Source organism: Haemorhous mexicanus, chromosome 12, assembly GCF_027477595.1.
Source record: "Haemorhous mexicanus isolate bHaeMex1 chromosome 12, bHaeMex1.pri, whole genome shotgun sequence".
NCBI lineage: Eukaryota > Metazoa > Chordata > Aves > Passeriformes > Fringillidae > Haemorhous > Haemorhous mexicanus.
The window spans coordinates 22,341,222-22,363,190 of NC_082352.1; the positions used below are offsets into that span (position 1 = coordinate 22,341,222).

General features: G+C 54.4%; 1 protein-coding gene and 1 long non-coding RNA gene across 5 annotated transcripts in view; one reads left to right on the forward strand and one right to left on the reverse strand.

The window, feature by feature from the left end:
- The first annotated feature begins 4,393 nt into the window (after positions 1-4,393).
- The window catches only part of ZFHX3 (zinc finger homeobox 3), a 135,791-nt gene continuing 118,215 nt past the window's right edge, over positions 4,394-21,969 (forward strand). Inside the window, exon 1 of one of the 4 annotated variants that reach the window (XM_059857621.1) lies at positions 4,394-4,499. The gene's annotated coding sequence lies outside the window, so the exon portion shown is untranslated. Of the gene's footprint in view, positions 4,500-14,943; positions 15,231-16,982; positions 17,323-21,969 lie in introns of those variants that run through there. The other 3 variants (XM_059857622.1, XM_059857619.1, XM_059857620.1) reach the window with 3 other exon arrangements.
- LOC132332909 (uncharacterized) lies at positions 9,554-14,437 on the reverse strand. Its single transcript, XR_009488001.1, has 3 exons — positions 11,716-14,437; positions 10,506-10,768; positions 9,554-9,846 (listed from the first exon to the last, which is right to left on the reverse strand). It is a non-coding gene; the product is annotated as an uncharacterized LOC132332909 (long non-coding RNA).

Here is a 21,969-nt window from a genome sequence, read left to right on the forward strand (position 1 = left end):
TCCTCTGGCTACCAAGTCTCCACATTTCTCTGTTGGATGTGAAGAGTGAAGGGAGTCTGGCAGGAATCAGGAGGCATCCAAGTCAGCGTAAGAGACAGCACCAGGTAGAGGCTTGATTCCTTTTTCCTAATATTCCTGCAGTATGCAGTATAGACATTATTTCTTCTCCTCCCCTTGAACGTTTGTTGATTTCCTCTTTTCTACACCCGTGGAGCCTCTGTAGTTGGACTTGTGGAGCAGGTGGCATGGTTGGAATATCAGAGCAGTATGTATTAGAGTGAAACCTACAGACAGAAATAGAAAGTAAATGGAAGATGAATTGATCAGAGGAAAGGCAGAGGATGGAGGGGATAAAGTAAAGGCAAGGAGAGAGACAAGTAATACCTTGCCTGTGTGCTATGGTAATTCATTATTTTTATATGGTGCCTGGGGTGTGCAGTATCTGTTTTACTGAACAAATAGAAGAGTTCTCAGCCCCAAACAGCCAACGTATTAATTTATTGTGGGAGAGCCTGACAAAATGAGCAGCCAGGCCAGTGTGATGAGGAATAATTTAGTGCTCGTGGAACATCAGTAACTTTACTACTGGTACCCTCACTTGGGTATGGCATCCGATGGACGTCTCTTGTTTGTAAGGACTTACTGTACAAGAAAAATTTCCCTTTCAGGGGAAATCTGACTAGGGAGGTGCCTTGGGGCATGGGACAGGGTTCTGTCTGGAGGACCAAAGAGGCTGCCAGGTCAGTAACCTGGGAGGGGAGGGGTGAGGAGCTGAGCCCCAGGCTGGCACAGGAAGTGCAGCACAAACCCCAGAGGTGTGCGGGGACATGCCCAGGGCAGCCAGACGTGGGGAACAGTGAAGGAAGGGACTCGGCAGGGAAGGCTGGAGTGTTTGCTGGGAGCAGTCTCAAGCTGCAGTTTCTGAGGAGCCATCCAGCTGGGACAGCAAGGAGATGACCTGAACCACCACGCTCCAGTGGGAGAGGCTCCAGTGCAAACCTGCCGTGACCGCGGCACCGGGGAGCAATAGCTGAGTTGTTTTCCAACATAGTTACTGCCACTTAAATTGCAGTTTTATTCCACAAGCAAATTCCAAAGTTTTATGTCCATAAAGGTTTAGACATAAACAAGAAAGAAGTCAGGAAAGTGGTATGTACTGAGTAAACAGTCTCACTTTATAATTAATGCTGGAGATCAGGGAGCAGGAATGGCTGTGCATGTGTGGTCATTCAGATTTACTGTTGCTCTGATTAAAACCTAGTTGGGCAATAATTTTATGCCCAGGTAGGGGCAGGAGGAGAGCAGGATGCCCCCAAGCAACCCATAAATAGTGTGGTGAAGACAAAGCGTTTATTACTTAGCTTCACAAAGGCTCCCTAAGTGCTCTCCCAGGGTATATATACTCATACCCCAGATGCCAATTCTGCAAATTAGCATTACTTCTCAAAATCCTGTGTAAATAGAAGTAATTTAAATACTTGATTTCATCAGACAGAATCACCCATGGAAATGTTGGTCTCTTTTTCTCCCTTTAGTGGGATGAGCAGAGGTTTTCACTGCCTGGGTTTTCATCTCTTAGAATACTTTCACTGATGGCAGAACCTGGCAGGGTCTGGGATCCATACAGGGCTCAATCTGCAGGAGTCCATCCCATCTCAGTGCCTCATGCTGGTGTAAAAGCAACTCTGGGGCATAAACTTTACCATTTATCACTGAAATGTGCTGGTTTGAATCTTCTATCTAGGAGTTTAAATTACTGTGCCAAAAGTGGTTTCATAGCTAAGACACAGAGGGAAATAAAGGGATTTGAGATTCTGTCAAAGTACCATTGGAATGGTCCTTTTTTGTAATTAGAGAAGCCACCAGTGAGTTCAGCTCAGGCTTTGCTGATGGGCTGTTGTTTTGTCATCGGGCGTCCCGCCACTAGTAACTTGTTCAAACTTTAGAACCTTTCACAATTATTTTAATCCATTTTTGTGTGGGATTCCATGTATAAACAGGTACCTTAGTTAACAGGGTAACAGTAAAACAGGGTGAGAAAGACCCATAAAATAATTTTTACACAATGAAACAATTTTCCTAGATATAACATATTAAAAGGTGAGTATTTCAGGATTTTCCAGGGCTAAAACCAAGTGTTGCATTTTAAGGATGCCTGTCACTTCTGTTCAGGGCAATAAAGAGACAGACTTAGTACTGAATTTTGCAGGGGATTGGACTTGAGCACCCTTAGAGTAGACAAATTGCCACTGACCAGGAGGACAGTGCAAGGAAGTGCTGTGTTTGCTGGGAGGGAAAAGTCACTTTCCTAGCAGGCAGTTTCCTTTTTAATCATAATTGTTTGTACCTGCTGGTGTTTTGAATTTTAAGAGTTGATTCCAGAGAAATAGGGAAGGAAGAAAAGGGCCAGTGAGCTTGATCAGTGAGGCACCATGAAAGGACACGGTTTCTTGGTGCTCTGGAAACAAAGTAGGAGGAATTACAGCAGCATCCCATCTCATGTGCTCTGCTCCATTAGAGTCACTTTTGTACCCATTGCACAAAATGGGAAATAGGGCAAAAAGTGGGGGGAGTGAGCTCTGAAGTGCATTTCTGGGCACTTCCAGCATACCCCGTGTCCCATCTGAGCTGGTCCTTCATTGCAGACAGGGAGTCTGTGGCAGAGCTAGGAATAGAATCCAAGCCCTTGTTCCAACTCCCAGATCCTCAAGAGTATTTTTAGGAACTTAATACCATTAATTTTATACTCTTTTTGGCCAAGGATCTTAGAAACAAGATCATGCTTCCTCCTGAAGTATTTTTTAAATTCTTTCTTGTATGTTCTTGGACGGCTTTTTTTCAGGGATCATGTACAGTTTAGCGCTATTTAGGAACGAATGGGCTTAAAAATGACTCTTGGGAAGAGTTCTGCATGGACTGTGCTTTTGTGCAGCCTTGAAGTGCGAGTAAGGGTGGGGAGGAGATGGTGCACAGTCTTTGTGTTCTGCAGGGCAAACAGAAGCTGTCTGTGAGGGGCTTTGGCAGAGGGCACTTGGGGCTTAGGCATCTCCTGTTGGCATGTTCAGGCTACTGAAAAGCTGGAGAAAAAGTTCTATGCCTACAGATTTCTACACACAATCATATTTTTCATTGTGCTAACTCAGCAAACCCCTTTAAGCCCTGCTCCTGCATCCTATCTATTATTAATTAATTGATTTCCTATAAGCTCATTATTTAGTTTGCCTGAGCTCCTCACAGGGTGCTCAGCTGCAGACAGCAGAACAGCTCCTGTCACAAAACGCCAACACATCAAAAAGGGCAGGCATGGCAAAGGGGAGGTTGGGACTGGACATTCGGGAAGGGCTGGACAAAGCTCTCAGGCTTCTGGTGGGGTTCTTGAGTATGTCCTGTCCTGTGATTGCACTCAGTATTCCACTAGGTTCCGTCTAGCTCAGGATATTCTATGATTTAGCAATCAGGAAAAATTTCTTCTCTGAAAGTGCTGTGCAGCCCTCGCACAGGCTGCCCAGGGCAGTGGTGGAGCCATCACCCCTGGAGGGGATTTAAAAGCTGTGTGGGACAGCACCTGGGGACACGAGTTACTGGTGTCCTTGGCAGTGCTGGGGGAATATTTCCAACGCAAATGACTGATCCTACAGCAGGGTGGGAGAGCAGCTTCCCATGGTGCAGCCGTTCATCAGGTGAGCAGATGAGCAGGCTGTGTTTCAGTGTTTGCCCTGTTCCTCCTGCAGGAAGGGAAGGTGTTGAGGGCTGCTTTAGGGACTGCTCATACGGGCAGCGACCGCGGGGACAGGGAGGAAGCCTGTGGGAGAGGTTCAGCTGCCCCAGGGCAGGCGTGGCAAGAAGGGCTCTCTGTGGTGCTGCTCCAGGTGTCGACAGGCTCCTCTCCTTTGCTCCATCCTCTCTTCCCTCGGTCCAGCTCGGGTGGTAAACGTGCTTATTGCAGCGCTAATGTCCTGCAAGTGGGATCCCACCTCCAGGTATATTAGAGTAATGAGTTCACACCTAACTAATGGAGACTTAATAGAGTTACTAATAGGCTGCCTTTTCCCCCCACGGTTTATGACCCCGCGGCCGGGGCTGTCAGGGGAGGGAGAGGTGAGAGGCAGAGTCAGCCCCGGCTCGGCCCCCGGCCCGCGCCTGGCCCGGCAGCCTTTCCAGGGACATCGTCTCTCCACCTTTCTGCAAGGAAAAATAAACAGTTTGAGGCTCCTGTGTCTTTATTAAACATTTCCTTCAAGCTGCATACTTTGGCTCCCTGCCCAAATGCACCAAGAAAGCATCCACAGAGCAGCTCCGCCGCGGGCTGGAGCGAGCAGCCCCCGGAGGGGCGAGCACCTGCGCCGCTGGCCGTGGCCCACGGTGTCCCCAGGGCCCCCGGGCCTGCCGGCGAGGCCGATGCGAGAGCCCGGGCGCGGCCCCGGGGCACAGGGTGCCGGCGGCGAGCAGCGGCAGCATGGTGGCCCCCGGCCAGCACGCGGCTGCGACGTGGCAGCCAGGTGGGTGGGCAGCGCCGGGCACCCCGTGTGCCCCGGGCCGGGCGAGGGGCCGGGGCCGCTCCGGCCGCGGGCACGGGGAAGGCGGGCGGCGGCTCCGGCCGCGCCGCTCGGGCCGGCCCAGCGCTGCCCCGGCGGCGGCGGCCCCGCGGCGGGCGAGGCCCGGCCGGCGGCGGGAGGGACGCGGGGACGGCCGGAGGGCGGGAGGGGGCGCGGCGGTGATGTCAGCGCGGCCTCGGGCCGGCGCTGCCAGGTAAACAGCCGGGAACAGCCGGCAACAGCCGGGAACCGCCGGGGCAGGCGGCGGGGCGGGCCGGGCCGGACGAGCCGCCCGTAACCCCTTCGCGCCCGCGCCGCTGCCCCCGGCCCGGCAGCAGCGCGGGGCTCGCCCGTGTCACCGGGGGGCTCCCGGCGTGGGCAGCGCCCGGGGGGCCGGGGTGCGATCCGGCCGAGGGACGCCCCTGTGCCCAGGCAGGGACAGGGGACAGGGGACAGGGGCCAGAGCCGGGCGCTGGCGGCCGGCGCGCCGCATGCAGCATCCCCAGCAGCCGAGCCCCAGAGTTCAGGTACGGGCAGCTGCGCGGCGGCTCAGAATAGCCTTAGTTTGCTGTTGCCTCATTCACCAGAAATGTGCCTTCTCTGCGGCGCCTTCTGAGCAGCCCAGCAGTTAAATTAGTAACTACGATAAAAGCTACCAGTGCTGTTTGGAGACAGGGTTTCTAAATCCCTGTCATCCCGGACAACGTGTGGATGGAGCCGTCCTGGGGCTTGAGCCTTCAGTCCCCTCCGCCAGCATCCATCTCGGCAGAAAGGATGCACAGCTCCACGCAGGCTCTGCCTGGAGTGGGACTCGGTCTGGATCTTCCTCAGGCAGGACAGGGTATTTTTTTCAGACATTGTCCAGTAAATACTGTGCATCATCTGTACGTTTGTCCTGTCCAGAGTGGCAGAGAGGAACTGCAAGACAGGGAGCTGAGGTAAACCTCCGAGCCACTGCTGATGGCCAGGTGCCTGCTTCTCCCTGCTCAGCACTCTGCTTTCCCCCCAGAAAACAAAGCTGTCGTCATACGAGTGCCCATAAAACACGAGGCATCCTGAGTGCAGAGATTAGTGGTAATTTTACAAGGACTCAAATAACGTCGGTCTGCAGGGTGCAGCACTGCTTTGAAAGGGAACAGCAGGCATTTCCCCTGGAAGCAAGTTTCCTCTTTCGAGCAGTTTACTGCCGAGGTGCAGTATCACATTGTGGCATAAATACACTGTCAGCCTTTGGTTTGGAAGATGAACATTTGATACCTCTTTCTGCTGCCAAAATGCACTGCCCAGACCCAACTCCCAGCATGGTTATTTTTTGAAGCATTATGTAATTGGATTGCATGGTCAGTAGTGCTTCCTTAACAAGCCTTTCAGCAAAACCTCTGCCTGCTGCAGCCAATCCTCAGCCCTTACATACACACTTACTCACGCAGGCTCAGTCTGGAGTAAACTCGCTGCTAAATACAGTTAGGAAGCAGACGAAACCAGGCTGGGAATAGATCATCTGCTTCCCCGCGCTGCGTGAGCCGTGGTGTGGCCAAGCCCTGGGTGCCACCGGTGTGAAAACGGGGTCATGCTGACGTGTCCCAGCTGAGGGGTCACTGCTGCCTCCTCTGCCGTGCCTCTCCCTAACGGGGTAAAAATATCTACTGTATGGAGCACAGAGAGGCAACTGGACCCAGCGTCCTTGTCTGTTCTCACCCTGCCATGACTGCCCTGAGCCCTGGGGACCAGCTTTGGGAAACCTCTGCGAAGGTGCCCAGGCCCAGGGCAGCAGGGCCTTTGTCCCGGGTTCTGGTGTAAGCTGAAGGGCTGATCTGGGAGCCTTTGTCCCGGGTTCTGGTGTAAGCCGAAGGGCTGATCTGGGAGCCTTTGTCCCGGGTTCTGGTGTAAGCTGAAGGGCTGATCTGGAGCCTTTGTCCCGGGTTCTGGTGTAAGCTGAAGGGCTGATCTGGGAGCCGGGCTCGGCGCAGCTCCCGGGCCTGGCCGGGCACCGTTCCCACGGGCCTGGCCGGCTCGGCCCTCGCCGTGTTTTCCTGGAGCGTCCCTCTCCTCCGGCCGCTGGCAGCCCACGGGTTATGGCTCTGCTGACTCACGGCTTCCTGTTTGTGATTGCTGACTGGTGGCAGCAATTGCAGAAGCAATAAGAGATATTAAAAAGCGTGAACTTCCACTGGGACCAGGAGATACAATTAGGGCTGTGCCAAGAAATACACTGCAGCGAGCTGCGGAGCCCTGCAGCCCCCCGTTCCCTTGCTGCAGGAAGTAGGAAAATGAACATCACTGGCCTTTTATCATCTCTGAACCCAAATAAAAATTGCATTTGACTTCTGAAGCTCACTTTGGCTCTTTTCCATGCTCCTCCTCAAAGCCTTTGATCCAGCCTTCTGTCTGGGTCTCCTCTACCTGCTGCTGCTGCTGAGATGTAGGGATCCGCGTTCTGTGCTTTCACCTGACTGATTCCCTACGAAAAGCCTGCATGAGGCTGTGTAAAGAGGCTGCTTTAGAAGGCATGCACAATGTAATATTATTTCCATTCTTTTTTTATGGAAAATATCTCTGGGGAGAAGCATGAAAGTATATGGAGAAGGTCCTCTTTGATCAGTAAGGTCAAAATGTAGCATCCAAACTGCATGTCTGTTTCTTCATACTATGCTGAAATTGATCTTAAAGTGTGACTCCTGGGTGGGCATTTTCCCATTTCTTCTTCCTTGGCTTGAGCGTTTGGAAGCACTGTCATCAGTTTCATCTCTGGCCCTGGTGGGGATTGTCCCCAAAATGATTTCTCCACCCTGTTGTTACTGTATATCAGTCTTTCAGTGTGTGTTTTAATTCCAATTTTATCCTGATTGTCAGAACGTACGTTCTGGTTGTTCAGCTGAGGACAGGAGGTCCTGTGGTGCTCTATGAACTGTGTGTCACTGGAGGACAGAACATGTGCTGAGGCTGGTCTTTGATGGATTGAAGCTACAGTAGTTTGCAGTTAAGAAAAAAACACTTCACTTTTGTACAGGCATTAAACTGACTTCTAAATTTTTTTTAACTCTGTGACAGACATAGGGCCGAGAACTGGTACAGAGAACAGACATTAGGGGAGGAAACAAATCCACCCCAAAACCTCAGTTATTTCAAAACATACCAAAAGTGGATTGACAGTGGATGAAGAGGAGGAGGAGGCAGTAGTGAACACACAACACAGTTCAAGCTGGCAAGGAGCCCTTTCTTGAAGAATGTAAGTTTAACCTTTAGCATTCAAGTGTCTGGGCTTAAGTGTCATTATGAGCAATACTTTCCTCCAGCACAGCCTCTCCTGCTTGGAGGAGGGTTCTGTGCAACCTCATCCATTTTCCCTTTTCCCGTGTATAAAAAATGTGTTTCTGGTTGCATATGCTCTGCCAAGGCCCTTCTGGTGGCAGAGCCTCTGGGCACAGTGCGGGTGGCCCTGGATGGGTCCAGGCAAGGGCCTGCCTGGCCAGGGGGGCTGTGGAGACTGCCACTGCTCTGGACTGATGGAGTGAGTGCTTTGGGGTTTGCTGGTTGAATTTAGGTTAAAGGTTCTGTGCCTTGGACTCACAAGTGGAGCTGGCTGGGGCAGGAGTCCCCCCAGGGCACTGCCTGCAGCCAGCCTGTGGCCAGGCCTCGGGCTGCCCAGCACCCCAGGTACCTCGGTTTGTTGTGGCCACGGGAGGAAGAGGGATCTGCTGGCAAATTGCTTTTGGGAGAACCAAACTCAAACGAGGAGCGGGAAGGGATGGACCTGGTGTTGCAATTGTCGTCATCACCCCCTCCAATGCCAACCCCACCTTTTGATGGAGACACAGAGAAAAAAATTAGAGAGACAGCGGCAGATGAATATCAGACCTGGCTGTGGACAGGCTGCCTGTGTCCCCTCCCCACCCCCACCCCCCCCCAAAATCATCTCCAGCTGTAAAACACTTCAGGGCTGACAGAAACCACACGCAGCCCAGCCATAACTCAATCTGCAAAGTTGCATTCCAATAAAAGCGCAGCGTGGACCTAAAAGAAACACTGTCCAGGATTCCCATGGCAGGATGGGTGCTGGGCTGGGAGGGATCCCCTGAGGCTGGGCGCTGGGGAAGGGGGGCACAGCGAGGCCCCAGCCCCCGCCGGCTCGGCACGGCCCTCGCGGGGCACAAATGAAAGCATTGTTGGCCGGGTGGCTGGGGATGGCTGCGGGGGATGTGGTGCTGCAGTCACAGCCCGGGCCCCAATTCCAATATGCGCCGCTCACGTGCCGCAAATGTCAGATGTGCTTATGTTAAATACAGGTAGTATCGTGGCGTGCGGCTGGGAGCGTGATTCCTGCAGATATCTTGTCTGATGAATTTTGCATCTCGTGTTTGTGATTTTTCTGTGCAAAGAAGTGCAGGTTTTAGAGGAATAAGAGCAGATATTTACAAAGAGATAACGATGAACTGTTTGATTAAGTGCAGCAAAGATGCTATGTCAGATCCGATTTCTCACTGCTTACAACGCAGGGGTGGAGGACGTGGTTACTATATAGTAAGTGCAGCTGGTGCTGGTGCTTAACTTGGTGAATAATTCAATGCAGACTTTCCTGCAAATCTCCACCTTAATTCTGAAATAAGTCAGAGGCAAAGGAGGCTGATGGACTGTTTTCCAAGGAGCGCTGGGTACCTGGCTGGCACAGAGATTAGAGGGTTGCACTGCTGTCACTGCTCCTGGCCCCAGTGGGGGGGTGAGCACAGGAACTGCCAGCCCTGGGCCGGGGACCCTGTGCAGCCACTGCACCTGACAGACCCAGACCAGCCCCCAGACAAGCCAAGGTGTTTTGGTCTCCTTGCTGACACACTCTGAATTCTGTGGAAACCACCCTGTAGTCCAGAATTCTTCTCAATGCTGAAAACATGGGATTTTTTTCCCTAATTCTGGGGGAACTGTTATTTTATTCTGTAACCTATTTTCCTCTTTTATCCCTTTAAGATGGTTCCCAAACATTTATTGTGGGATTTTTCATTTAAAATAGTTTTCTAGGGAAATTACTGTGACAGTGATTTAATTGTTTAATTAAAACCTGACATTGATGACAACATAAATACAATAGGCACGAGGTGATACAGGCATTAAATAAGTGCAATTGTGGAATACATCCATAGAGTACTCTGAGCACATGGAGCCGCTCACAAAGAAATGATGTTCAATATTTATCAGGTTAGTGACTCCTAATTAAATGCCAAGACTTTTTTCTTCATTTCTCTCAAAAAGCCAAGAAACATATAGATGTATTCCAAGTGTTTATTTCCATGGCAAACACATCCACTCGTGTTACGGCCTGCAAAACAAGCAAATGCACGTTACAAACCTGCTGTCTGACTGAGGGGTGTTTACTCAGCCTGCCTGCAGCAGCCTTGCCAGGTTTGGGGACAGCTGGAAGAGCCCACAGAGGTCCTGTCACTCCCACTGCCGAGAGCACGATGTCTTTTAATAATCAGGTAAAGCCCCAGAAATAGATTGGAGACAAAAGAATAAATGTTCCTTTGAACATCCCCCTCAGCCCAAACCTCCCCAAATCCTACAGCATTTCTTCTAAAGGAATAGTCTCTCCCCTCCAGCACCCCATGTCTCAGGAATAAGGGCAGCAGCCCCCCCAGTAACTGAGGCAAACATGACTCCAGAAGAAATCCCTGCAATCTGGCTGAAATTGCTCAGCAGTGTGGCTCTCCAGCCGTGCTGCATTTTTGCATCCCAACAATGACTGTGCTGCTGCTGGAATATCCCTTTCCATGCTTCTTGCTGGGCGTCTCTAAATGGTATCAACTCGCTTCTGTGGCTCAGCAAGCCCTGTGCAATCCATTGCTGCCGACTGCCTGCCCTTTCCCCCTTCCAAACCCAGAACAAACACATCTGCTCCAGCTCAATTCCCCTCAACCTTCCCCCCTCCTCCTGCTCAGCTCCTCACCAACAAACTTTCCAAAGGAAAAGCTAGCTTACCTGGCCAGTGCTTTGGGCATAGTCATACAAACTGATCAAGGCAGACATCCTAACTCCAGCACAGGGATTTGATTGCAAATTTCCATTGCAAAGGAGCAGAGGGAACTGGAAATCTGACAAATGCCTTCAAATTGACCTGTGTTTCCACAATGCACGCAGTGTTTAAAATGAATGGCAGACTTTATCATTTGGAGCTCCTTCAAGGACTCTGGCCTTCCATGCTTTGTTCTGATTCTTCAGACACATTTCCAAGAAGCACACAGCTATGGAAGTGGATGATATTATGAAGACTTTTTCTAAGCTGGATCTCCCCCCTCCCAACAATAATTTTTAAAGCCTGAATTTTAAAAGATAGCCTGGAACTTTTTTTTAGCTCTCCCCATACATCAGCCCCTTGTGCCCCGTCAGCCTCCAGCACCGCAGAGCCTTGGCCCAGTCCCCCCGTGCTGGGTGGCGAGCAGTGGGATATGCTCGTGGATCCCTAAAAATTCAGCTGAGTCCAGTGCTTTCACCACAGACCTATGCAAATCTGGCCCACCCCTGCCTCCTGAGCCCCTGGCAGCCAGGTCATGTCTCCAGGGGAAGACCTGATCTCGCTGCAGAATCCAGGGAACCAGAGCTGCTCGCCCCCATTTTACATGTTAAAGATAACAACTATTCTTGCTGAGAGCCCTGTCCAAAAAGCCATATTCACTGCCTTGGAAAAACATTTTGCTTCAAAGTTGTTCCTCTCAATTTGTATACATTTCTGCAAATAATAACTTCCCTTGAAAGCGCCGCTATTCGTTGCGTCTGTTCAAAATAACATAGAAATGAAATGATACAAATCTTTGCGCAAATACATCAGATATGCCATGAGACCAAAAAAAAAGGGTTAATCTAATAATTCAGCTGTGTCTTTAGCAAGTTTCCTATGGGAAAAATCAGTCTTATTTTCCCTGCAGATCTGATACTAAGAGCTTCTTTCTGCTAAGCACATTAAAAGCTATTTGAACCCAAAATCCCATCTATGTGTATGCAGAGATACACATATAGAAACAAGAGGCACCCACACAATTGCAGATGAGGCTGTATCAAAATTTCTAATTAAAGTAAGGGAAGCCCCTTTTTATATTTTAGCAACCAGATCGTCTTTTTGCCTAGAACAAAGAAATCTTATGGAAAGTAAATTTTTTAGAGGAGAGACACGTGCACATACATGTAATCATACCTAATGATTTCTGTACGAATTATCCCTTAATTCCTTGGCTGTGTTTCGGTGTTTGCGTAGTGGTTTATCCTCTGGTCCTGCAGCCGTCACTTGTTCCTTCCCTTCTTTTCACACACAGCCTCCCCTCATCACCTCTTTTTGCAACCTGGAAAACTGGGAACTCTCTCTTTCCCCAGCCTCCAGACGTCTGTGTCCAGGACGAGGGGCAAACCTCTGCCCTCTGCTCATCTGCTGTTTCCCTTCCCTGCCTGAGCTCCTGCCTTGCCAGGAGGGGAGGGAAAGATGTCCTAGGACTTGACCCCGGGGCAGAGCCTGCTCGGGCTGGACCAGCTCCCAGGAGGGTGGGGGGCCGCAGGGCGCACGCCCCTCTCCCCGCTTAACCCCTCCGCTCCTCTGACCCGGCGCCTGCTGCCCTCCTCCCTCTCGGGGCACTCGGGCTCGTCCCGGGAGCGCGACGGAGAAGAAAGACGGAGGGAGCACCGAGGGGCTGCGGCAGGAGGGCTCCGCGCAGCGCGGCCGGAGGAGCAGCGGGATCTCGAGCGGGGGATGTTTGGTTTGTGTTAACTACCCAGACAGATGCACTTCGGCATGTTTGCCTTTATGGGATCCATATGTTGTCATGGGAAATTAGAGGACAGCGGCACACAGCTCGAATTCACGATGCAAGCGCAGAGACAACATCCATGGCTCCAGCCCGCGCTCGCACACGTCCCTGTGGAGGTGCCTATTTCTGGAGCATCCACAGGCACTCGTTTGCTCCCCAACTTCCCCACACATTCCCTTTTGCTTTGCTCTGCAAAAAGTGTGGCCACAGGCAGCACCCGCAGCCTGGGCCACCAGATCCCCAGCCTCAGGGGAAAAGAGGCACTTATTCTAAGTTATCCCAAGTGCTCAGGACAAGGGTTACTTTATTCTCACCTCAACTTCTTCCTCAACCCACGTTTGGTTCACGTTCTGCAAGAACAGCTACAAATTACATGCACCTTCCCAGGTAGCTTACCAAGCAGCCCCAAAAAATTCTGATTCCCACAGGGCTCCAGGTTTGGGGCTTAGTTGTTTTTTGTTTGGTTGGGGGTTTTTTTTGGTTGGTTTTTTTTTTTTTTTTTTGCTTGGGGTTGGGGGGGAGGTTGGTTTTGTTTCGGTAGGAATTTTTTGGGGGGTAATTTTTTTTGTTTGGGTTTTTTTTTGAAAGATGAGTACATTAACAATTATTCTTCCATAAAACCAGACATGTATCAAGCAGGCAGTGACAGATTTTTAAGGGCAGCTTTTAAACGCGAACTGGTCCCCCTCTGGAGTCAATCCGCCACCAGAACTCACACACAGCACGCCTGGGTCCCTGGGCACACCAGGGCTGCAGGTACAACACCCCCAGAACCGTGGCACCTACCGAACCCCTAATCTTGAAACCTGCGACTTTCTCCCAAACGCCAGACACCTCCAGCAATGCATCAACAGTACAAATTCCTGATCACCCGTCCTCTTCCTTCACCCCCTTCCCGCTTAAAGGGACTTGTCAAAATTCCAGAAGTCAACCCCCACGTTAAGAAATAGGGAAAGCTCAAGACATTTCATTATAATAGGTACTAACAAACATGCAGTTTATTACCTTGCAGTATAAAATACATCTACATTAAGGTTCTCCCAAATGGAAAAACTGACCGCAACTGCATTCCTCGTTCAGAGCTATGAAACAAACCGTGAAGATAATTATTTGAGTTATTATGAAAATAATAATAATTTTTAAAAAAAGGTTAAAAAAAGGCAAAAAAGAAAAGCAAAAAAAAAAAAAAAAAAGAGCTTCTTTAGATTTTCAAGACATGATTTAATTAAGATTCATTTCTGCTAATAATAAAAATAGCCTCTTACAGAAACATGAAAAAAACCATATTCCTGAAGCCTGGATAGAGGTTCTTTACTGGTTCACCTCCTCCCAAAATTCAAATCCCATGTTCGCAGCGTTCATCTACATTTCTTGCTAGGGCTGGAATGGGGAGGGACAAGCTCCTGGAAATAAAAATTTTAAATAATAATCGGACATGGACCCGAGCAGAAAGTGAAAAATGTTACCGTTAGGCTAGAGAAATATTTATTTAATCAAAGCAAAGGTTCTGGTGGGACTGGAGGAATGTTGCATCCTCTCCTTAAAAAAAAAAAAAAAAAAAGAAAAGAAAAAAAAGAAAAAGAAAAAAGGGGGAAAAAAGAGGAGGGGGTGGGGGGAAGAAAAGAGAAAGCAAGAAAGAAAAAAGGCAGAGGCACAGCCGCCTCCTGGAGTTCCCCATTGTCCGGGGCCATAGAGAGCCCCAGAATGGCATTAAACTCACAAAAGGCACATTGTGCGGGGGACAAAAAAAGCCCCTTCTTCTACAATAACTTTTAGCTTCTTATTTTTAGAAAATGACAAAGCTGTTGCCAGCGATGGCTGGTGAAACCTGTAGCCCAGCTCCCAGCGCGGCTGGCCGCGGCCGCATTGATCCGCCGGCCCGCTCGGAGCGGCGGCCGCCAAGTTTGAACGGGGCCGGGCCGCGCCGCGGGGATGCTGCGGGGATGCTGCGGGCGGCGGCGGCGGGGCCGGCGCGCAAAGTTGCGATCGCTGCCGGACGCAACTTTCCCGGCGGCTCCCGGGGAAACTTCGGCGGCGGCGGGGGTCGGCCCGCCCCGGCTCTGCCCTGCGCGGGGCGGCGCGGCCCCGCCCGGGGCGCGGGGGCAGGTGGCCCCGCGGAGGTCCCGCCACCGCGGAGCGGTGCGGAGCGGCCGGCCGGCCCCGCGCCCCCTGCCCTGCCCGGCACGGCGCTGCGCGGGCAGGGCGCGGAGCGGGGCAGCGCGGCGGGGCGCGGAGCGGGGCCGGGCCGGGCCCCCCCGCCGCGGGCTGGGGGCCGGCCGCTTGCCCCAAGTTTCGGTGCGGCGCCGCCGCCGCCGCGCTCCCCCCGCCCGCTCCTGCGCGCTCGCTCCCTCCCCCGCCGCCTGGGCTGAATCTTATTGATCCAGAAGGTGGCTAATTAGCCCTTCCCGTCGTGCCTGGGTAATGAGGCACATGCGCACTGCACTAATCAGCCATTTTTTGCAGGAAACTAATTAGCAGAATAAAGATCCAAAGAGTTTTTTTTCTTCCCAATCATCAGATCTGAGTCCGGGCGCTTCCTGCTCCGGCGACCGCCAGCCCCGCCGCCCGCTCCGCGCCCGCCGCCCGCTCCGCGCCCGCCGCCCGCTCCGCTCCGCGCCCGCCGCTCCGCCCCGACCCGCCGCCGCCGCTGCTGCTGCCGCCGCCCGCGGCCCCCTCTCTCCGGGGGGCTGCAAACTCCCCGACAACGATGCTGCTGCTGGGCAGCGGCGGCGGCGGCGGCGGCTCCCGCTCGGCTCCGGCTGCTGCCCCCGGCTCCCGCTGCTGCTGCCCCGGGCCCCTCCGCGGAGCCCCGCGCTCCTGCCGCCGCAGCCGCCGCAGCCTGCATGGGATCTGTAGCCCCCGCGCCGCCGCCCGGGATTAAAAGCGCCACCGCCGCCGGAGCAGCGACCGTGTAAGTGGCAACTTTTCTGCCCTGTCCCCCGCTCGGGCTCCTCCTGCTCGGGGCGCCCGGGCTGCTTTGCATGGGGCTGGTCCGGCCCCCCCTCCCGTCCGCTCCCACCCACCGCCCCGGATCCCCCAGCAAACTTTGTGCCGCTCGCCGTCCCGGAGCCCCGCCGCCGCCGCCGGGGACGCGCAGGTGCCGGCGCCGCGGGGGCCGCTACGCGCCCGCGGACCCCCCCGCCCCGCCGCCGGCCATGGCCGCGGGGCGCGCAGCGAGCGCGGCGCCCGCCCGGCCGCTTTGTGCGGCGGGGCCGGCGGCGGGGGCCCGGCCTCGCGCGGAGCCCGCGCCCCCCGGGACCCCGCCGGGCCGCCACCGCTCCGCGCCGGGGACGCGCCGGAAAACAAAGGCGAGAAGAAAGTGCCGAAAACTGCCCCGGCGGCGGCGGGCCCGGCCCCGCGGAGCCCCGCGCCCCGCGGCCCGCACGGCCTGGCCGCGCGCAGGAACGGCGATTCTTGTTCCCCGCGGGCGGCTCGGTGCGGGAGCGCGGCGGGGGCGGGCGGCACCGCAGGCCGAGCCCGCTCGGGGCCGGGGTTAATGACTCGGGGCTGCATCGCCCGGCGCTTATCGCACTACGTGAAACGCGGGTGCCTGTCGGTCCCCGCCGGGACCCGCCGCGCTCGGGTTCCCGCTGCCGCTCGCACCCTCCGAGGGGAGCGTGTGTGTGTATGTATGTGCCCTGGCTGTGCACGGCGTGCGTGGGTGCCACGCACACGCGGGATTCGGACTGTGAATTATTTATAATTTGGGTTGCGTTTGTGTCTTTGTCTTCCTTTTTTTTTTTTTTTTTAATTATTCAGTTCCTCTCGCCCCCCCCCTCCCGCCCCCCCTCCCGCCCCCTCTTTTTAAAACAAACAAACAAAAATTGGTTCCGAGCAAGGTCTGTTTCTTTCTCCCGCTGTGCTTGGGTCTGCTCTCGGTATGTCCTGGACTCTAACGCAACCGTGTCCCCTCTGCGCCGGCTGTCTTTCTCCTCTTCTTGCTCCTGTTTAATATGGAGCAATTTTCTGGAGACTCGGTGACTCCCTCCTTAGGGTCACATTGAGTTCGAATACAACTGAAGGTGCAGGAATCCTGCAACGGAGGAAATAAGAGAATAGAGAAAATGGGGTCAAGTTGGCTGCTTAGAGGCCAAAACTCCCATAGCTGCCTTTAAAAATATATGTATAATATTTGGCTTTCCTTGCTGTATTACGGATTGCAGCTTCCCCTTTCAGGTATTTTCCTTACAGCTTAAAGCCCTCGCTTCCTTTTGCCTCCCCCCCCCTGCACCCTCCCCCTGTTAGGGGAGAGAGGGGGGAGGAGGGAAAATAAAAGGAAAAGAAATGGGGGGGAGAGAGGGGAAAAAATAAAACCCATTGAGTTTAGGCAAATAAGGTTTGGTCTCCGTATCCTATTACAAAGCACTTTGAATATGCAAGACATCACACAAGACCAGTTATTCCAGTTACGACAAACTTAAAAAGAGAAAAAAGCGAGGCATGTTTAGATTGTAATTTGTTAGAGCAAGATCCATATTTAAAATTCCATCTTTTAAATATTTTTTTTTCTACCCTTTCTTTATATCCAGCCTTTTCTAATGTCTGGGTTGGGTTTTTGTTTCTGGGGTTTGTTTTTTTGGGGTTTTTTGCATTATTATTAAAATCTTTCCATCGAGTTTAGGAAGACCGCTGCGAGCAACACATTTTCTGTATTTTTGTTCCTGTATCTCGGAGGAGAGTTGGCAGGGATTCTGTGGTTTGCAGTTACACAATATGTTATCATGTTTTTAATCACTAAATCATTGCAGTGGTTATAGATTTACAGTCTTAGGGTATTACTGAGCGGCGCGGCGCAGCCCGTGTGTGCGGGGACATACGAGAGCATGCCGTTAACATGCTCATGAACTTTGCTTTTAAACCATTTCCCGGCCGAGCCGCGGCAGAGTACGGAGCCAGCGTTTTGGCTTCACCCCTCCACGCACTTGAGGAAAGTTTGTGCAACCCTCCCGGCAGGGCAGGAGCTCCGATGGGCGTCGAGCGCGCCCTGTCCTGCGGCGCTGGCGGTAAGCGGCGGGTCAGGGGGTGCGAGGGGTGCCCAGCGGGCCGGGGCCACCGCCTGCATGGCCGGGGGGATCGGGCCGCCCCACCGGCCGCCCTGTGCTCCCGTTTCCCCCTTTATTATGTAATAGAGCCCTCGGCAGCATTAAAAATTCAGCATTACAAGCTGATTGTAATGCTCCCTCATTAGGGAGCACTGTCTGGTCCGGCGCTGAGCGAAGACGGAGCGTGGCTTTTCGGCTGCCGCAGCAGCGGAGGCCGGGGAGCAGCCGGGAGGGGGGAGAGCGGCGTGTCCCAGGGCCCGACCCCAGCAGGGTCACGCTGGGCTCCCCACCACGAAGTGCCGGCCCTGCGGCCAGGCCCAGGGCTCGCCGGCCTTCTGCTCTGCCGCCGGTCGAGGGCTTTCTCCCGTGTGGCTGCCTGAGCTGCCTCCTGCCCGGTCCCGCTCCGCAGGCTGCCTTCCACTGGAACAAAAGCACAGAAAAGGCACATTAGAGGGGAGCGAAACTCTGCGTCTGGCCCTAGAAGTTGCTTTGCTGTATTTGTATTTTTTTCTCCTCCTCTTTTCTTTTTAACGCGGTCATTTTGTGAACAGAGGGCAGCAGGAAGTTGGCTCCAGCCCCTCTCCCGCGCAGCGGTGCTGGCCGCAGCAGCTTTGGTCCTTAGCTGCAGAGCCTCCGGACCCTCCCTCCCACCCTGCTGCTGCCTTTTGTTCCCGCAGGACCGGGCCAAGGTGCTGCTTGGCAGGCCAGGGCGGTGCAGGCGGCCCCGTGTGCCTGGCACCACCGCCTGGCCTTGTGGTGGCCGCTGTCACACCGGGGCCCAGCGGCGGCTGCTCTGACAAAAGCAGAGGCGTGTGTCCCTCTTTCATCTCTCTGCCTTGACCCCCGCCCCGGCTGCTGTCGGTGTTGTGCCAGAGGCCAGGAGCGGTAGATTTGCTTTGGGCCTGGCCAGTGGTTGAAAGGCTTCAGCAGGAATCGCTGAATCCCAAACCGATGGACGCACAGCTGGCTGCGTCAGCCTCCCTGTTAACACCTCCTTCCGCTTTCCAAAATAACAGTAATAGCAGTAATAATAATAATAATAAAAAAAATGTTACATGGAGAAGCAAAAAAAGGACTGGTGGGCTTTTACATCAACTTTATTCACGTGCCGTGTTTTGTTCTGCGGGGGCTCGATCCCTCATGGGAGCGTTTCCCTGCCAGCGTTGCTTTCTCATCTGCGATGGGAGAATTTTCGGCAACCATCTTCTGTGGGTGCTGGCGCCGGCCCTGCCAGGGCTGGAGGTGTGTTTGCACTGCAGAGATTGATTCTGGAGGGACAGGCTTGGGAGAGGCTGAGCATTTCAGAGCTCCTGCATCCCTTCATCAGAATGTGGCCAAGGTTTGGCCTTTGTGTGGCTTTGCTTTGGGGGCCGTGCAGCCGTGGGTGCCTCTAGCTGGCAGGAGAAGTGGGCTGTGAACAAAGCCGGGTCACGACAGGTCCCTCTGGCCCAGCATGTGCCGGACCCCTGTGCTGCTTGCAGGGTCCTGCAACTGATGGCTGTGGGGGCTTCAGCCTGGGAGAGGCCCCCAGGGCCATGGCAGGTGCCTGTGCGGGCTGTCCCTGCTGTGCTGCTCTTGTTCCTTAAGGGTGGGTCGTTCCCCATGCCGACCGGGAGCCCTTGGGGAGGCTGTCCATCCCTGGGGAGATGCAGGGGGAGACTGGAGAGAGGAACTCCTCTCTGGGGAGCAGGGCTGCCCTTCTCTCCTCCCTCCCTGCTCGACAGCCAAAATGCAGGCTGGGTGTCCAGCGCATGGCGGCAGCGATGGGGCTGTCGAGGGCTGTCGTGGCAGGAGAGTGGGAATCAAAACATCTGTGCGCAGGCCTGGGCGCCGCAGCCTCTAATGGTTTTGACGGAGCTGTTGTGGTCTGTTGTCTGGAAAATCTGCATTCTGCGCCGTGCCCGAGGGGGCCGCGGCACCGCAGACCGTGGCGGTACCTAAATATAACCGCCTCGCGCCGAGGGGTGAGGTGAGGGCAGCGGGAGCAGGCCGCCCGCTCGCCTTCTGCTTTGTCTCTGATCTGCGATTCAGGCATTTTTGTTTGCTCCCGAGGTTGGGTTTGTGTGTAGGCAGGGATTGGAGAAATAGATAAATTCCAGCTAGTTTAAAAAAAAAAACAAACAGCAAAACTGGGTGGATGAGTCGGGCTTCCCTCGCTGCCGGCAGTGGTCCTGCTGCTGGGCTGGGGATCCCACCAGCCCCGGCCACCCCTGCGTTCCTTGTTCCCCTCGGAGATGCTACGGGTCTTGCTGAGGTCTCGCTGCGCCGGCAAGAAGCCAGAGCTTCCAGCGCTTCCTTGCTGGCTGTGCCGGACAGACGTGTCCATCTGTCGGTGCGGGAGGTGGGTGCTCGTTGCCACAGCAACGCCGGCTGTGTGCGGGGCTGCGAGCGCCAGGTGTGCACTGTGCGTGTGCCAGAGGTGGCTGTGAGCACAGTCCTAGTTTGTCCCCACACAAAATTATTTTTTGGTTGGGGATATCAGGAAGGGAGCTCAACACAGGCCGCAGCTGGCGGTGGCTGCCACCATGTTCCAGGCGTTGCTGAGGTGGAGGGACAGTGGGATGATAGCGGGTGCTGCTGGCAGACTGCGGCCACCCGGCTTTGCCCTTGAGTTTGCTGCTGGGAGAGACACTTGGCTGTTGATTGTAATTTCATTATGTCACAAGTGCCAAACATGCCTCTCGCTATGAAAAGGCAAAGAGGATCAACAGTATTTTTCTTTTTTCCCCCCTGGAAAACAAACATTTCACAGTGGTTCGTGTTACTGTTGAACGTGAGGATGCTGGCCCTGTGGTAACCAGGCTTTCAGGTATTAAATCTGGTGAGGGCTGAACTGTGCAGGTTCCTTGACTTGTTAGTAATGCTGGAGCAGACAATGCGCTTGGCAGCTCTGGTAAAAGGTTTTCTCCTGTCCTCCACCTGCCGTGGTGTCTGGGAAAGTGGAGACTGCAGGGCCTGTAACATGTTAGCTCTCAGTGTTTATTTACATGGCCCAAGTGTGCCTGCTGAAGCGTGGGGTCCCTGCCCAGGGAAGATGGGAGCTATTCCCAAACCCTGAGGTCCCAACAGCAGCGTACCCTGTGTTCTGCCTTGGGCTCACCTTGGGCTTCCAGCTGCGCTTTTCTGGTGGGTGGCAGCCTGGCTCTGAAATGGCTGGTTGGGTTAGTTGGGTGGCAGGGGGTTTAACCCTCCTTCCACGCTGCCACCGGCTGCCTTGTGCAAACAGAGCGGCGCTCGGTGCGGAGCTCGGCGCACAGGCAGCATGGCTGATGGTAACTTGGCGATGGCGTGCTCGATCCTGCTGGGCCGGGCTGGGGTTCCTGAGTGACTGTGACGTCTGGTGCTGGGCTCAGAGGGCTTTGGTCTTCTTGTTATAATGGAGTTGAGTGAGGAAGGGGAGGTGAGGAGGATGTGGAGGCACAGCTGGCTGACTGCCATCAGGTGCAGGTCGTTTGGGCTGACGATCGCGGTCTGGTGCATGTTGTTTGAGATGATGCAGAATCTGGGGCTTCTTGCCCAGGGTGTGTTTGCTGAGGTACCATGTGGTGAAAAAACATGTCGGCAGGCCTGAAGGTTGGTTCAGGAGACTGAGCAGGGGAGGTGCACGGAGCTACGTGGTGTTTGAGAGCTGCAGAGTCTGCAAACCAGCCCTGCTCCTGCAGTGTGAAGGTATTCTGGATTCAGGCTGTGCACAGCAGCTTGTGCATTTCCGCTGTACCTCTGGTGTTGCAGAGGCTGTGCCCAGCCCCTTGGACACCTCGAAAGCAGAGCAGGGGCTCTGCCGTGCTGGGGTGCAGGAGGCTCCCGCGTGATGGCTGCGGAGGCGATGCTGCCGGGCTGTGGTTCCTGGGCTGCGCGGTGTTGGACAGGGCTGGGTGTCAGTGCCGGCGCAGGAGCTGCTCTCGGGTGAGCTGCAGCAGTGTGCTCGTGGCTGCTGGAGTGGTGCTGCCGGGCGGTCTTGGCTCCTGGTGCATGTCCCCTGATGGGGCCGAGGCTGCTTTGTGCTGTGCCGTGTGGGTGAGCGAAGGCCGGGGAGCGCAGGGCAGCCGGCCACCATGTCCCCGTGTCCTTGCACGGTTCCCACCGCAGCCCCTGACTGTGCCAGACAGAACTGTAGATGTCAGGCTTTGCACAGAAAGGAGAGCGGGGAGGGAGGGCGAGGAGGAGGCACAAGCGCGCAGCAGCAGGGCTGTGAGGTTCAAATTAACCTTCTGCTTTGTTGGTGTCGGAGTGAGGCACCCCGGCCGCCAGCACAGTGCGGGCCCTCTGTCATTCACACCGGGCTACGGGGAGGAGCAGGGCCAGCAGCAGGGCGTCCCTCCCCGCTGCTGCTGGGGCTGGGGGACAGCAGGTGCCCAGGGCCCAGGCACTGGAGATGAAGGCGCCCAGTGGGACCCAGGGGCTGGCAGGGCTCGCTGTGTCCCCAGGGTGCTGCAGTCAGCGCCTTCACATCTGACTTTGAGGAGCGGGTGCTCTGGCCTTTCTTTTGCAAGCTGGGTCTGCAGCACCCAGACATGTGCTCCTGCACAGCTACTTCAGATGTCAAAGCCTAAATTTCTCCTCTTTAATTTTCTCCTGTTAATTTTGTCTCTTTTAGTCTTACATACT